This window comes from Protopterus annectens, chromosome 1.part2 (genome assembly GCF_019279795.1).
Source record: "Protopterus annectens isolate FY-2018-M chromosome 1.part2, PAN1.0, whole genome shotgun sequence".
Taxonomy (NCBI): domain Eukaryota; kingdom Metazoa; phylum Chordata; order Ceratodontiformes; family Protopteridae; genus Protopterus; species Protopterus annectens.
The window spans coordinates 36232162-36249728 of NC_056727.1; positions in this window are offsets into that span (position 1 = coordinate 36232162).

Genomic DNA, 17567 nt, shown 5'->3' on the forward strand with positions numbered 1-17567 from the left:
CTCTCAGCTAAGAAAAGCTATGGCTACGTCCACACCCCTATCCTGCAGCTTTGCCTAGCAATGGGCAACCCGGATTTGCAATGCTCCAATGTGCTTACAGATATGGTGGCACACCCCACTGTTGATGTGATGTATACCTCCAGGCCACTCCTCGGTGTTGTACCGCTGCAACGTATGGTACATCCTTAGGCCGTTGGGACGTTTGCGATTCAGTATTACTTGCCTCATTTGCATGGCATTGACTACCAACTCATAGTTACCGTGCCAAACACTGTCACAGACCCTTAGCAACCCTTGCACCTTGGTTGTGATGTAGCATGCATACCATTGACTATTATGGTGAAATCATGATTTGTGTTACATTGCAATTTTATGACATCTGTATATATTTTCCTTGTGTTCCTGTTTGCGCACAGATGCCTGTGGTTGTACTTTGTGTTAGTGTGGCCATGATATTAAATGTTATTTTTTATGTGTTGTGCATGTTTTTTTATGCCATTGGCTGTATATTTAGCCATTGGCATATGTTGACTTTGTAATATGTAAGTTTGGTCGGCTTTCATGGCCCCGATGTTCTGTTTGGAAAAATGTAAACCGTTTTTTTTTGGTTTACATTTCTGTATGCTTATGCTACGCCTGCACCACTTCACGAATCACTATGTACCTTAATTTGCATGCTGCACTACTGCACATGGGGTGATTAGCATACATGAGCCGAGAGCTGCACATATCTGGCGTACACTGGTAGTGCACGTGGAATTGGATCATACCTGACTCACTCAGCAGCTATATTTGGCATTATACCGCCTACGCTACGCCTGCGCCTGGCGCAAGCTTCATGAATCCCAAGGTAAAAATTTAAATGGTCGAAAAACACCTGCAAACTAACACTAGTGTTTTTGCAGGGGGGCTGTGCCCGCCCCTGCACCCCCCACACCTCCTGTTACTTATATATTACAACTCTGAGATTGCACAACAGTGCAGACAAGGGAAAATCCTTGCCCTGTTTGCAACATAATGTCGACAGGTAATTTGCATGCACATCCTGTCAACCAAATCAACTACGCAATATTCATGTGTTAACCATATGAGTTGATCAAATAAACATTAGACCAAATGAATTTTAGCATTTTGATTGTAAACCATGACTTGACACGTACCTCACTGGACTATATTAAGAGAGACATGATGGAGCTTTCAGATTATGTGTCCCGGGCAGGTATGTCCCTAGCTCTAAGCAGCATTCTCCCCTCACCCAGGATGATGCCACAGTACAAAAAGAACATGATTGACTTCAGCAATTGAATTAGCTTCTGGTGTCATTCTAGAAGGATTCAGTATCTGATAGCCTGGGTTGATATGGTCAACAGACCACACTGATTTTCAGAGATAGTCTTCAACTGTTGCCTCTATGTTTTAGGTTGCTGGAAAAGGTACTCACTTCCCCCATAGCACCTTTTTTAGGCAACGTCATAAGAACACAATTCCAGATGTTAAAATATCCTCCAGAAACAAACTCAGAGTTATGCTGCTTAATGCTAGGAGTCTAAATCAGAAACTCCACTCACTTGAAGCAGTTCTCACCCTGGAAGATGCTGATGTCTGTTCAGTCACAGAGACATAGTTCAAGGCTTCAGAGAGTACCTTGTCCATGTAGGGTTACAATGCTTTCCACATGTTCAGACCACACAATGAATGTGAAAAAAAAAAACGGAGGAGGAGTATCTATTTTCATTAAAAACATATACATCTCTACACTGGTTAAACAGTATGACTCCCTAGAGTTACTCCAAGTCCAACTAATTGTAGAAAAGGCCCCCTCCACATCATTGCTAGCTATATTTCCCAAACCACACAGCCTACCTGGATCTACTTGAGCCACTCTGAATTCAGCCAAATACCCTATTCATGGGTGACTTTAACTATCCTTCCATCGATTGGGTTAGTATATGAGCAGAAATGTGCTCATCCAAAGGTTCCTGAACTTTATTAATACAAATGCTCTGAAGCAGATAGTCAGTACCCTTACAAGCAGCTCTAACATCCTAGATGTACTGCTAACCAACATGGGGATTGCTGCACCACCCCATGTGTGGAGCTCTCCCTGGTAAAGTCCAATCATAACTCAGTTTCATTCGAAGTAGCAATCATACCTAATCTACCCTCATGAGCAAAACAGTTCAAAAATGTATCCAAAGGAAACTATAGCCTACTGAGTGATGGCATCAATAGGTTCAGACCCCTTCCAACACTGACAACAATGACCCCTATACTGAGGTGTACACAAATGTTCTGTATAAATACCTATATACATGTATTGACTCAACCGTGCCAGAACAGATCAACTCAAGATCCTCATGAAAAAATAATCCATCCTAGTGGATATCCAAAATAAATAGTTTATACAATAAGAGAAAGAACTGGCTATCAAAGGAAGAACTGCCTCAAAAGCATAAATAAGCAGATTAGACATCTTGTAAGGTACTCTAAAGCAAATTATGAAACTAAATTAGCATCCCCAGCTAAGGTAAATCACAAAGCATTCTTTAGCTATGTCACAATTCTAAAAAGGTAGGCAGAGATTTCTGCCGAACTAGCTGTGGACAATACTGCTTATACTGAACCTGAGGATATTGCTAACCTGCTAGTGAGCAGGTTTGGTGAAAACTTCTGTACCCACCAGTCATATCCCATAACATACCTGTCTCCTGTCCTCTGCCTAGTATCTCCAGGAAGCAGATTATAGCCTCAGTTTTTAAGGCCAAAAACACAGCCCCTGTCTGGGACCGGACAACATCACAGACTGTTTATTAAATGGTCTAAAACAGGATTTAGTAGAACCACTGAACACACTCTTCAATCTCAGTTTAAGTACTGGCTTTGTTTCAGCTGAGTGGAAAACAGCAACCATAATCCCATTGCTGAAAGGGGTTCCCTCAACTGACCCTGGAAACTATAGACCCATAAGCCTAACCAGACTTTTCTGAAAGGCCATGGAGAGAATCAGCATGGATCTTATCAACAAGGATATAGGTGACCTTCAAACTCTTGACCCGACCCAGTTTGGCTTTGATAAGGGAAAGTTTTGCCTGCTAAACCTGGTGGACTTATTTGAGAATGTTCCCAAGGCCCTGGATAAATGCAAAACAATTCACACGGCCTATCTTGACCTAGTCAAGGTCTTTGACAAAATCCCTCACTCAGGCATCATTAAGAAACTCACCCAACTAGGGATTAACCCTTACATCAGTAGATGGGTTGCCAACTGGCTTACAAACAGTATACAGACAAAATTGAGGGTGCCAGCTCTATTAGAAGACCTGTTACCAGTGGTGTTCCACAGGGATCTGTGCTAGGTCCTCCTACTATTTGGTATCTGGTTTTCAGAAGTCCAGGTGAAAATAGATATCTTATGGCTTACCAAGTTTGCTGATGACTGCAGACTGGGTGCAATCATTGAATCCCCCAAAGATGTCAACATGCTACAAAATGGGATAACAAAGACAAATGACTGTTGTCAAAGCCATGGACTTTAAATGCAAAAAAAATGCATTATCATCCCCTTCGGCAAAGGAGAAACTTTTGCTAATTACAACATTAATAATATTCCCCTAAGTTCAAACCCATTTGTGAGATATTTAGAAACACAAGTTAATAGCAGCTTTAATTTTGATCATCAGGTGTCCACAGTAGTAAGGAAAGGGTTCTACATTGCAGACTTCATAAGCAGGGGTATAGCATCCAAAGCTAAGGAAATTATAACTCCCCTGTACTTGGCTCTCATCAGACCATAACAGAGTGCAATGCTTCCTTCTGTATGTACCTCACCAGCTATCTGCAGCAACTGGAGAGACCTCAGATGTTTCTCACCAAGAAAATTCAAGGCCTACAACACATGACCTACGTGGACAGACTCTAGGTCCTATCACTTTACTCAGTCTTGTATATACTGCTTAGATGTGACTTATGCTTGGCCTAGATAGCAGTCTCAGACCCTGCCTTAACAAAGCTGCCGCACATCTACAAATCCAATGGGACAAGATTCACTCACTCTAAGGAACTTCACCTAGGGTGCGATGTTAACAAGACATGCTGTTGAGACAGATATGTCTCCCAGAGGTTGCCAATACTCTGTAGGGGGGTTCACCTATATCCCTGTTAGACAGCGGCAGCAGGTACTGAACTCAGATTCTCACATAAACATCGACTATATATCTTAGTCCGTAAGGGAGCAAGGGTATAACATGGCTAGGCTTTTAGAGGCCTTACGGCCAATAGTCTAGTAACCGCCTATGATCCTACGATCCTATGATATGATAAATATCAAAATATTTAAAAATCCTTTAGCTTATTGAACAAATTCATAAATATATGTACATTAATGAGGTCAAAGAGATTCCCTTTTTATTTTTATGGAGACAAAAAAAAACATCTACAGTCTATACTGTATTCGGAAGTTACAATGTGCTTAATTCAAATCACAACTGCCTTCCTGGTTTCAAATATATTGAAAAATCTACTTTACTTTTTATCAAAATGAATGTGCTAATTCAGCAGTATAACACTCAAAATTCAGCCCTGACTTATGAAATTAGTTATTTCATGTAGTATTACTAAATCTACTAACATACATTATTCAAAGTTCACATGACCAAGCTTTAAATTTCAGCTTTTAGTATATTTTCAAATATTTGTATATGATTTTCTATGTAAATTATATGAGATCTTGTTCATTCATATTCTGCCATATGCAGGTATATGTAATACATATCTTTCTTATATGCATCTTTTTTATTTAAACATATTTTTCTCTTATTTGCCCACTAATATTCTATCTTATTCTGTATAACATGCATTTCTAAAATATCACATCAAAGAAATATTTAATCATCAGTTCTCTGTTAGAGATTACAGTAACATACCTCTCAGCCATTTACCACAACAAATCTGGACAAATCCTAAAATAATGGGGGGATCAAAGGCCCCAAAACAGGGACATATTTGAAATATTGCTCTTATAAACTGAGAAAGTTGCTATAATAACAGGTTTGAATTAAACTGCATTTTCTGATGGATATTGAATCTGAAACACAAATGTATGTCATTATTTATTGACATAAATCTTCAATAATTTGCCCTAAAACCACACATTTTATGAAGAAGAGATAAAAATGATAAGGCAAAATCTGGGCGTTCTGTGAAATTCTGGACAGTTGAAAGCTATGTACAGCATGTGTGCATATTTCTTAACTTACTGATACTAGGGTCAGGCTAAGCTGCTGTGCGTGACCAACAAGCTGATCTGCTACCTACCACCAAACTCTAAGCAGTGGAGTAGATGAAGTCACTGTGGATTCCCAGGCAGGAACAAATAGCCTGTAAAGCTCTCACTTGGCCAAGGATTCCTGATTCCTGCTACTGTGGAAGAAATAGGCCAATTGGTGCAAGTAGAGGAGCCACTGGGCATGGTCTTAAAGGGGGGGGGATTAAAAAAATACAAACGCTATAAAGAGTTAGGAGTCCCTTATTTGAATAGCATTTCTAATCTGACAGCAGTAAAACTAATCCCAGGGATGTTTTTCTTAAGGGCTTGTGTGGACATGACTGGAAATATGTTGTTAATACAATACATTGATAGGCAAATGTTTGTATTTTGCTGCAATAGTAACAGTGCAAGAAACATATGGTGAGTAGTAACACATAATGAGTAGTACAGAGGTGTTACAGTAGTTGTGATTTTTATTACCACAAGCTTATGTTTCATTGCTACAGTTAATTTGAAACATGCCATAGATGCAGAGACTGCTAGATTTAATGAGTTGTGAGGGCTGGTATATTAAGTGATGCTGACTTTGTGTACAAAAAGAAATGTAATAGACCAATATTTTTTTTGTCAGAATTGTGAAGTATATGGTAGTCTCTTTGGAATGTATATCAGGTAGTTTGATACTTCTAGGGTGAAATTAGGAATCATCATTCTAGGAGTATAGTTGGTCAAAGTAAAACAAAGCACTGAATGCAAAATAAATACTGGATCCTTTTAGGCAGTTCTTTCCCAAGCAGCATATGTTTTTACATTTGTTGCATTTAAAGTTTGACTTTGAAGAAAGACATGAGAGACCAGTTTGAAAAATGGTTAAAATCTTTGCCTCCCAAGCACAACGTGAAAGGTTTGGACATGACCTCTGACCAATGCCTGTTTGGAGTTAACATGTTCATCCTGTGTCTCCGTGGGGTTCGTCCCTCCTCTGAAAAACATGCTGAGTGTTTTCATCTCAAACTCACCAATGCATGAAGCTGAGGGCAGCAACAGACACTCTACATAGTACCATATAAGGAGAAGAGTTGTACAGGCCAACCACTTTGGGTATCTGTTGTAGTGCACATTATCCTCAAGATAGGTAAACATGGATCACAGACTGTGTGCTGTGACAGGGATAGCCACTCAACATTGTAAAATATGACTCCAGGTGATGTTGACTAATGTTGCCAAGAGTATAGCTACCAGTGATAAGTGGGTTGAGGACCTGTCCTACTCTGACCTATGGGAGGGGTATATGTGCCCCTATTGGTTAGTGTATGCCCAGTCTGGCTGATGTCTAGGTGCCCAGCCTATGTAGCTCTGTTGAGTGAAAGTGGGACATAAAACCAGCCTGCCAAATTGCTACACTTAATGTAGGTTCACTGACATGACACAGCTTAGAAGTGGATGACACAGTGATATGGAGGAGGCTGGACATCCTGTGTATCCATGACAAGATGGAAGGGCAATGAAGCAAAACCACTTACCTTGGGATCCAGACTCTACTACTCAGGAGGGGGACAGGCTAGAAATGGTGTAGCAATTGTGGTGAGAGAGAGCCTTCATAAGGCAGTGAGGGATATCATAAGAATTAATGACAGACTCATGGCAATCAGACTAACTAATCAGTTAGGGCATATGCCAATGCATATATTGGAACAGATAAATCAGGATATGAGGACTGACCAGGATATGAGGACTACCTGGGAGAGGCCATTATAGACTTTTGTCTGGCAAATGGCTTGATAGAAAGCAAGCAGTGATCAGATAAGGCTCTAAGGTCAACAGAGACAACAGTTTGAATTACTCAGGGCTCTAGCACCCCAATTAGAATAGATGGAGAACAAGAACAAAAACACGAATGGCCTAAATACAGCATGTGTTAGGACTACAGAAAAGATATGTGGCTGAGCCAGGTATGAAATAAGGTACATAAGGAAAGCTGGCGGAATGCAAACATCCAGGAAGTCATAAAAAGAAAGAAGGAGTGCGGAAAGAAGTGGGAGATAGAAAAGACTAACCAGGCTAGAAAAGGACTAATTGTTATCTAAAAGAAGTTGCAATAGCAAAGAATAGAACATTAGAGGCACTCTACCACTTTCTGGAAACAGAAAGATAAAAAGATAGTCAGACACCTTTCATAAGTGATGTCAGCACCTGCTCACCAGTCCACAGGACAACAAAGACAGAAGGAATGAGTGATTGAAGAAAACCCCACAGAAGCTGTATTGCCCCAGAAACAGCTTACAGAAGAGGAGCCCACCCTAGAAGAAGTAAAACCAGCACTAAGGAAAATTAAGTGAGGGAAGATATGATAAAGATGCTGGGTGAAAAAGGGGTGAAATGGCTCATGAGAGCACTCATGCAGTGTGGACAGAAAGGCGTATCCCAGAATAAGCATACTTGTGCCACTGTACAAGAACAAAGGGGACATCCACAATTGTGGGCAGTACAGAGGCATCAAACTCCTATCAAACTGCATGAAAGTTCTAGAGAGGGTGATTGATAAACAGATATGCAGAGTAGTAGAATGTAAGTTGGGAGATGAGCAGTTTGGAGTCAGATCAGAATGCAGCACAACTGACCCGATGCTTGCAGTGAGCCAGATACTTGAGAAGAAGCTATAGATGAGGAGAGAGTCCAGCTGGGCATTCCTAGACTTGAAGAAAGCATATGACAAGTACCCAAGAAAGCTGATCAGGGCAGTACTGCAGTGCTTTGAAGTCACAAAAACATTGGTAGAATTAGTGCAGGCTATGTACAGGGACCCAATGATTCAAGACCGAATAGTGTTTGGCCAGACAGAGGGATTCCCAGTGGTAGTGGGTGTACACCATGGTTCAGACTGCTGTTCATACTGGTGATGGGTTACATTAGCAAACAGATCAGAGGGGACAGATAAACAAAGTTGCTGCATGCAGATGATGTGGCATTACAGGCAGAGTCTAAGCAAGAACTTCAGCAAAGGATAGGAGAATGGAATGAAAACTGAAGGAACATGGGATGAAAGTAAGCACAGATAAGATGGTGGTAATGGCAGCAAATTGGTGAAATCAGAAGAAGCTGATAATATAATGTGACACCACTGCCCTGGCCCAGTAATCAAGGAGCCTCAATCCTCACAACTAACACCAGTGAGGGACGTGCACATTGGATGGATGAACGGTGCACACACATAGTAAAGTTCAATTTCCCTTAAGAACAAACAGAGATCATAGTCAGTCTGGGGCTGGTTTCTCCCTCTCTCCCCTTATCCCCAATAAGACTCCCCACTGGCACAGCTATAGGGTTCAGATCTCAGCCGAGTGGCCAGGCCAAAACCTCCAGCACCCTTTCTGTCCAACAAGTGATTTGTGTCCATGCCCAAGTAGCTGACCCACACACACACAAACACATACACACACACACACACACACACACACACACACACACACACACACACACACACACACACACACACACACACACGCACACACGCACACACACACACACACACACACACACACACACACACACACACACACACACACACACACACACACACACACACACATGCACACTTTGAGATTTAATTTATTTGAAAACACACAGGCACTCCTTAGGAAGGCTAGCACAGGTTTACTAGCTATGCCCCTTCTGCCCAGACTATAAGGTAGAAAACACTGCCACCAACCATCCTTATCAGCTACCATAAGGCCCTTACAAGGGGTGCCCAATCTTACTGTGTAATGTTACTATTATCCAAATGGTAAGTGTGACTGAGACTTGAAGTTTATTGGAGTGGCTTGTACAGTATCACCAAATACATATGCAAAAACTTTAAGAGCTTAAATATCTCTAAACAAAACCAGCCACAATTAAAAGGTTTAAATATATTTAATAATAAATAATAAAAGCACAAAACAATACTCATTAGCTCAACACAGTGACAACAGAGTTAAGATTCACAGGAAATACTTTAAAACAGCATTGCAGAATAGTCTCACATAAATACAGAAAGCATCTAATCTTACTGTAGTCCTAGCTATCTCTAAGATAAATCACTGTACCTGAATAACTTACTTACAGAGCCAGGCAAAGTGCTGGTGATGTTGTCAGATCCAGAACAAAATACAAAATGCACTAACTTTCTCTCTCAGATAGTTCTTAAATAATAATACACATTACTGCTGAATCAGCTCAGATTACATTATTCTTGCCACCTCTGCCTAAGTGCTTCTATATCATGTTATTGAAATCTTACTACATCGAATTACTAAAGGTCGACCTCTAGTGCTCAATGTAGTAAAACATCGCATAACACTTGAAAAACAAAAAACAAACAAAAATAAAAACTAACTGCACCCCCCACGTGGAGGGCTGTGCCCCCCACACCCCCCTACTTAAATATTCCAACTAAATGAGACTGCACTACATTGAGGTAAATGGAAATCTCCCCATACGGAGATTTCTGTTTACCTGCACAATGTTCTGCGCTTTCGATGTTGTGGTACCGGCAATATCAGCTTCGATATTGCCGGCTTTCGACATCGTGAAGTAGACCTGCCTAAGTTTCCCAGGACAGCAGGAACTTAAATTTTAACATGTCTCTGTTAAAAATACTTATCTATCAGAAACTGACAATTCTCTATTAGAAGCTTGCCTAAAACTGAAAGTTGTAAAACAATTACCTTGGAAACCTGTTACCTCTGTTTCTAGACAATAGAAAGAAGCCCCTAGCCTAGACAGCCTGTCTCTTAGCTGAGATAAACTGAGCTTATAACATATTGTAAAACTCTTCTCTTATCAGCATATTTTTTTAGGTTTTGAAAGTTAACTCTGTATGTCCCATTTTCTACTATGAAAACAGACATTTGCATTGGTATAGTGTTTATACACATCTCTGCTCTTTCCCAGCAGGGTGCATTGTGATTACATTTTGAAACTCAGCACATAACACAGTTTTCTTACCTGTGTAAGACAAGCATACAAATCATATTACTATTCGCAAATGACATAGAATGATTTACAAAATTTTATCTAGCTGGGCTGGCACTGTCACATTTCTATATAAATCGTACTAATATTTTCAATTGGCATATAATTATTTATAAAATTCCAGCTAGCTGGGCTGGCAATACCTTGGTTTATCAAATTTCTCCCCACAATGAGAACTCACGCTAGTTTTTCAAGTGTCCCTTAAGAAACGTTTCGTGAGGTGGTTGAGTCTATCTGGGAATACCTTACCCTATTCCCTGTCTTGTGATTCCAGCTTCCTACCATGCTGCACTGTCCCATCAAATGCCTGCAACCCTAGACTCCACCATAATAATTTGGGATTGTCCTGGCTGGCTCCCTGTAGCCATACATCCCCCTTAGACTCCTTCTGCCTCTTATTGCCAATACTTAGCACAGGGGTCTCCCTGTCATAGTAAGGTTTCATCATGTTAACATGTCTCCTGTCTAGCAGTTCTACCATGTAGTTAACATTACTGACCTTCCTTACCACCTTGTAGGGTCCTTCCCAAGCTGTCTGTAGCTTCTTGTGTCTAACAGGAATGAGAACCCTAACCTGCTGCCCTAGAACATACTCTCTAGTTTGAGCATTCTTGTCATACCAGACCTTTTTGTGCTGTTGGGCTTCTGCCAGGTTCCCGTGGACCAAGCCCATGAGTTCCCTGAGCCTTGTTCTGAGGTTTAGGACATATGCCACAACAGACTCCTTGTAAGAGTCACACTCACCCTCCCATTCATCTCGAAATTAAATCTAGAGACACCCTCACCCTATGCCCATACAGCAACTCAAATGGTGAAAAACCTGTGGATTTCTGGGGAACCTCTCTGTAAGCAAACAACAGATGGGGCAAATATTTGTCCCAGTCCCTCTTAAACTGGTCTGCCAATGTTCACAGCATGGACCTGAGTGCAGAGTTTAACCTTTCAACAAGGCCATTAGTTTGGGGATGGTAGGGGTGGTCTTTAGGTGCTTCACCCCACAGTACTTCCACAGACAAGCCAGCATTTCTGACATGAAATTAGCACCTCTGTCAGTCAGTATTTCTTTTGGAAAACCTACCCTGCTGAAAATCTGTAACACAGCATTTGCCACCTTTTTCCCTGTGGAACTCTGGGTACTCAGAGGCCCCACAATATCCATAGCTACCCTCTGAAATGGCTCCTCAATCACAGGCAAAGACATCAAAGGAGCTTTCACCTTGTCTCCTGCCCTGCCTACCTTTTGGCACTGCCCACAGGTCCTGCAGTACACTGTTACATCTTTGGAAATTCCAGGCCCCAATAGAAGTTCTGCATAATAGGTCTCTTTGTATGTTTTATGCCTGTATGATCTGCAAAGGGAATATCATAGGCTATGGCTAAAAGTGCCTGATGGTAGGGCATGGGCCATACCAACTGCTGTATTCTCTGACCATCTAGCCCTCCCTCAGGGGTTCACTCTCTATACAGTAACCCTTTCTCCCAGTATACAGATTCTCCCTTCTCCTGTGAATCAGGTGCTTCACTAGCTACCTGCCTCAGGACTTGTAATGTAGGGTCTGAGAGCTGAGCCTGTCTCATCTCTCTCTTTGTAACCCTCCCCAGCTCCCCTTCCACAGGAAGTCTGGTATCCTCTGACAACAGTGCCTCATTGTCAGCCTGGGTACTACTACTCATCTCTGCCCTTGCAGTCACTCTGTCCAAGGGAACATCAGTACCCACCAGCAGCTGTGGTTCACCATCAGTCTCACTGCTACAGGGTATGCCCCTCCCTGAAGTAACCATCTCACCAGTCCTGGTTGCAAGTATGCAGTTTGTCTGGGTCTCCCACAGGCTACCAGACCCACATGCTTGTCTTCAAGCCTGACTGCATGTAACTGCATGAACACATTGTACTGTATTATCAAAATCATTCCCTATCAGGATATCTACAGGGATATCCTCAAACACACCTACTTGTTGGCTTCCTTTTCCAGCCTCCCAAACAAGGCAAACCCTAGACAAAGGTATTTGGAATGGGATCCCTCCTAAAGCTTTGACTGGAGTAGACTGCCAAGGCAAGTAGTGCTCCTCTGTAACCATTGCAGGCTTCACGATGGTTATGTTAGAAGCTGTGTCGCCCTTAGCAATGGTCTCTTTACCATTCACTAAGATAGGATATAACCTCTTGTGGTAGTTTGGTACCCTTGTTGTCTTGAGACAACCTACTGTTGGCATTTTGTCATTCCCACTTACTGGCTCTGCCATCTGTTATTCCCCACCTTGCCTCCATGGACATCTATATGCTTCATTGTCCCACTGATTGCATTTAAAACATTTGACCCTAGGTCCTGGACATCTGCCTGTACTAGTAGCTTACTCTGCTACTGGCAGATTCTGTTGGGGTTGTCTGGGCTGCCCACCATGGGTTTCTTTAGACCCATGAGCACTACTGGGTGTCCCTTTCCTGTGCAGTGATGCTAGGTATAGGTCTCCCTTCTTTCCCAACTCATCTACTGTAAGGCATTGTCTATCAGCTAACCAGATCCTCATGTCCTCAGGCAAATTGCTAAGGGCTTGTTCCCTCACCAAAAGGTCTCCCAGCTCTTCAAAAGAGGTGACCTGACATCCACTCAGCATCTATGAAAATAAGTGCTTAGTTCAGCAACATATTCACACACCCTTTCATCTACCTTGTGTCTATGCTCATGACAATTTTTCCTATAAGCTTAAGGCGTTGGCTTAAAAATTCTAGCAAACAGTTCTTTACAACATTATAATTTAAAAAAGTCATTATCAGACAGTTTGGATAGAACATTTGTAGCTTTACACTGGAGTAAGGGGGTCAGGAACTGTACCCAGAGCCCTTGGTCAACATAATACTTTTCACATACCCTCTCAAACATATGAATGAAATTATCAAAGTTATCACCCTCTGTAAACTGTGGAAGAAATGTACTTATCTTTGTTGCTTCTGGGGTTCAGTTACTCCCTTCCTCATTACCACTATGACTCTGGTGAAGAGTCAGCATCTCCTTTTCATGTTGCCTCTGCCTCTCCTTCTCCTTAGCTTCCAGGTGTAGCAGTTTCTCATTCTCCTCAGCCTGCAGACATCACAGTCTCTCATTTTCCTCAGTCTCTAGATGACTCGGTCACTCTCTTTCTTCTATTTCCAAATGCTTGGCCTCCAACTCAAGTCTCTTTTGCTCCAAAAGGATTTTTAAGTCATCTATAGAAAGGTTGAGCTGTCCATTATCTGAGTGTTGTACATCTCCACAGCCAGTCTGATTGTCCTCCTGATTGCTATTCTCTGATGCAGCTGTGACCAAAGATGCAATCATGTCTGCTTTAGTCAGTTTTCCATGCACCAGTCCTTTAGCCTGGCACATCTCAGCCAACTGGCTCCTTGTCAGCTTGCCATACTCATCTGCTGACATGCTTGCCTGCTCTCACTGACTAACTAAGCTAACAAAAGAAATAAAACAATTGGGATATGAACTATGAATGTTCACTGTGTGGCTGATTTAGGGTTCAAAAACACCATTAGTGATCACTGTAGACAAGCTACAGAAATTCAATATCCACACCACTACAAGCCAATTAATATGTGATGCGGATATCTCACCACTATTGAACAATTAATATGTGATGTGGCTATCCTATCACTGCCAAACAATTAATATGTGACACCCCTGCCCTGGCTCAGTAATCAAGGAGCCTCAATCCTCACCACTAGCACCAGTGAGGGATGTGCACATTAGAAGGATGAACAGTACAAACACAGTAAAGTACAATTTCCCTTAAGAGCACACAGAGATCACAGTCAGTCTGGGGCTGGTTTCTCCCTCTCTCCAGATCTCCAATAAGATTCCATACTGGCACAGCTATAGGGTTCATATCTCAGCCGTGTGGTCAAGCCAAAATTTCCAGCACACTCTCTGTCCAACCAGTGCTTTGTGTCCCTGCCCAAGTAGCTGACACACACACACACACACACACACACACACACACACACACACACACACACACACACACACACACACACACACACACACACACATGCACACAAACACACAGACACACTCTTTGAGATTTGATTTATTTGAAAACAGACAGACACTCCTGGGGAAGACTGTAACAGGTTTAATAGCTATGTCCCCTTCTGCAAAACTATAAGGAAGAAAGCATTGACACCAACCACCCTTATGAGCTACCATAAGGCTCTTACAAAGGGTGCCCAATCTTACTGTGTAATGTTACTATTATCCAAATGGTAAGTGTGACTGAGACTTGAAGGTTATTGGAGTGGCTTGTACAGCATAACCAAATACATATGCAAGTACTCTGTGAGCTTAAATATCTCTACACAAAACCAACCATAATTAAAATGTTTAATTATATTTAATAATAAATAATAAAAGCACAAGACAATACTCCTTAACTCAAAACAGTAACAATAGAGTTCAGAATCACAGGAAATACTTTAAACAACATTGCAGAATAGTCTCATATAAATACAGAAAACAACTAAACTAATCTTACTGTATTCCTAGATATCTCTAAGATAAATCACTGTACCTGAATAACTTACTTACAGAGCCAGGCAAATGCTGGTTATGTTATCAGATCCAGAACAAAATACAAAATGCTCTGACTTTATCTCTCAGATAGATCTTAAATTAATAATATACATTACTGCTGAATTAGCTCAAGTTGCATCATTCTTGTCACCTCTGCCTAAGTTTCCCAGACTAGCAGGAACTTACATTTTAACATGTCTCTATTAAAAATATGTATCTCTCAGAAGCTGACAATTCTCTCTTAGAAGGTTGCCTGAAACTGAAAGTCGTCAACAATTACCTTGGAAACCTGTAATTACCTCTGTTTCCAGACAGTAGAAAGAACCCCCCAGCCTAGACATCCTACCTCTTAGTTGAGATAAACGACATTTATAACACATCATAAAACTCTTTACGTAGCTTATTTTCTTGAGGTTTTGCAAGTTAACTCTGCATGTTCCATTTTCTACTATGAAAACATACATTTGCATTGGCATATTGTTTATACACATTTCTGATCTTTCCCAGCAAGGTGCAATGTGGCTACATTTTTGAAGATCAGCACATAACACAGTATTCTTACATGTGTAAGACAAGCATACAAATCATATTACTATTCACAAATGACATTGAATTATTTACAAAATTCTAACTAGCCGTGCTGGCAGTGTTCTATATACATCATATTAATATTTTCAAGTGACATATAATTATTTACAAAATTCCAGCTGGCTGGGCTGGCAGCAGCTCGGTTTATCACATATAGATAGAAGGGAATATAGTGGAACAGGTAAACAGTTTCAAGTATCTGGGAGGGGTGGTTGAGGAGAAGGGAAGTCTGAATGAAGAGGTCAAAGCTAGAATCAGAGGGGCTGCAGCCAACTGGCATAGAGGGTCAGGTGTAGTCTATGACAGAAGAATGCCAAAAAAGCTAAAAAATAAGGAGTACAAGTCAGTGGTGTAACCAGTACTACTGTATGGTACAGACACATGGGCAGTAAAGGCAGAACAGTTGAAGAAACTAGAGGTGATGGAAATTAAGTGCCTGAGAAGGGTAGTAGGATGCACACTGTGGTTCAGATGAAGAAATGACGACATAAGAGCAGAAGTCAAAGTAGCTCCAATTGCAGGAAAGATCAAAGAGAACAGATTATGGTTCTTTGGACACATGTCTTTAGCTTGTTTCCTGCCTTTGCTGTAACTAGTCTAGTCCAGTTACAGATTTGCTGTATCAAGGATTATTGGTAATCTTCTGAGCCCCCAAGCCTTTCTGTGTTGGAGGGAAGCCTTATATCTTATCAGTGGGAGTGGTAAGCACTAGGTAGCCTATCTACCACAAGAGGAGTGGCTTCTGGTCCAGAAATTGTAGTTTATTGGCTGTTTGGGCAGTTTTTCCATCTCTTTCAACTTTCTGGTTTAAAAGCCTGTGTTTGCACTTTTCCCACCTTTCCTGTATCTAGTCTAGTCCAGATACAGATTTGCTGTATACAGGACTGTTTGTAAGCTTCTGGGTCGTGCCAAAGTCTGCTCTTCAATGTTTCCATTAGATCTGCTAGCTCTCTTCTCTCCTGCACTTTTACTAGATTATTAATTTAGCACTTTACCACACTTCTTGTAGCAATTATTGTAGCACACAAAAGTGCTACCATCACTAAACTTTCTACAAGGAAACAGCTCCAGTACTTATTATGAATGCCCACCCCTCCAGGCATGTCTAAAGGTCAGTTTCCTGTAATTTCTCTTATTAACCTGGTGAACTTGGGCATCCTGAGGCAATGTAGCAACTGCCTCATGTACATTGACATCTCTCTCCTCTTACCTCTCAACACTCAGACTTGTGAGAGATGCACTTAAATATCCAAATTGGAAGCCACACACTCTCCAGCCAAGACTGGAATATCTGGTCAAGAGGAAAAGGTCAACATTTGCACCACACCACATGGAACATATAGCCCTCCAGAACACACACCAGCACTGCCTTCACATAAAAACACAAACCACACACCGACTTTTGCGGAGGCCCTCAATAAAAATCTATCCATACAGCAGAGACCTCCAAAGCAGAAACACACTTAACCACCATAACACAACACTAATCATGAGACATATAACTCTCCTGAACAGTGTGTCACTCAACCAAAGCAGCAAAGGCAAAATAGCATGCCCAACACACTAGTCATAGGTGACTCAATAGTGAGGCACACTGATGTCCCACTCATTAGGTTTTATAAGGAGAAAGTAACAGTCAGTTGCCTGTCAGGCACCAGGGTCCACCACATAATGCACACACTCAGGTCCTTCAACAACAGGTATGAATATGACTCTGCATTGTATATGTGGGTGTGAATGACCTGAGCTGTACCTCCCTGGACTACATGAAAAGCCACATGGAGGAGCTCTAGGATTATGTAGCCCAGGCCGGTATGACCCTAGCCCTGAACAGCATCCTACCATCACCCAGTATGACACCACAGTACAAGCAGAAAATGATTGATTTCAACAATTGGCAAAGTTTCTGGTGTCATTATAAAGGGATCCAGTATCTGTCTGCCTGGGATGACATGATTTACAGACCTCAATGCTTTGCCAGAGATGGCCTGCATCTGTCACCCCTGGGCTCCCGGATACTGGCTAAGGCTCTTGCCACCCCTATAGTGCCTTTTTTAGGCAGTGTTCCAAAGACCAAATTACCACTGTAACAGCTACAAATAAATGCAATCTGAGGGTCATGCTGCTTAATGCTAGAAGTCTAA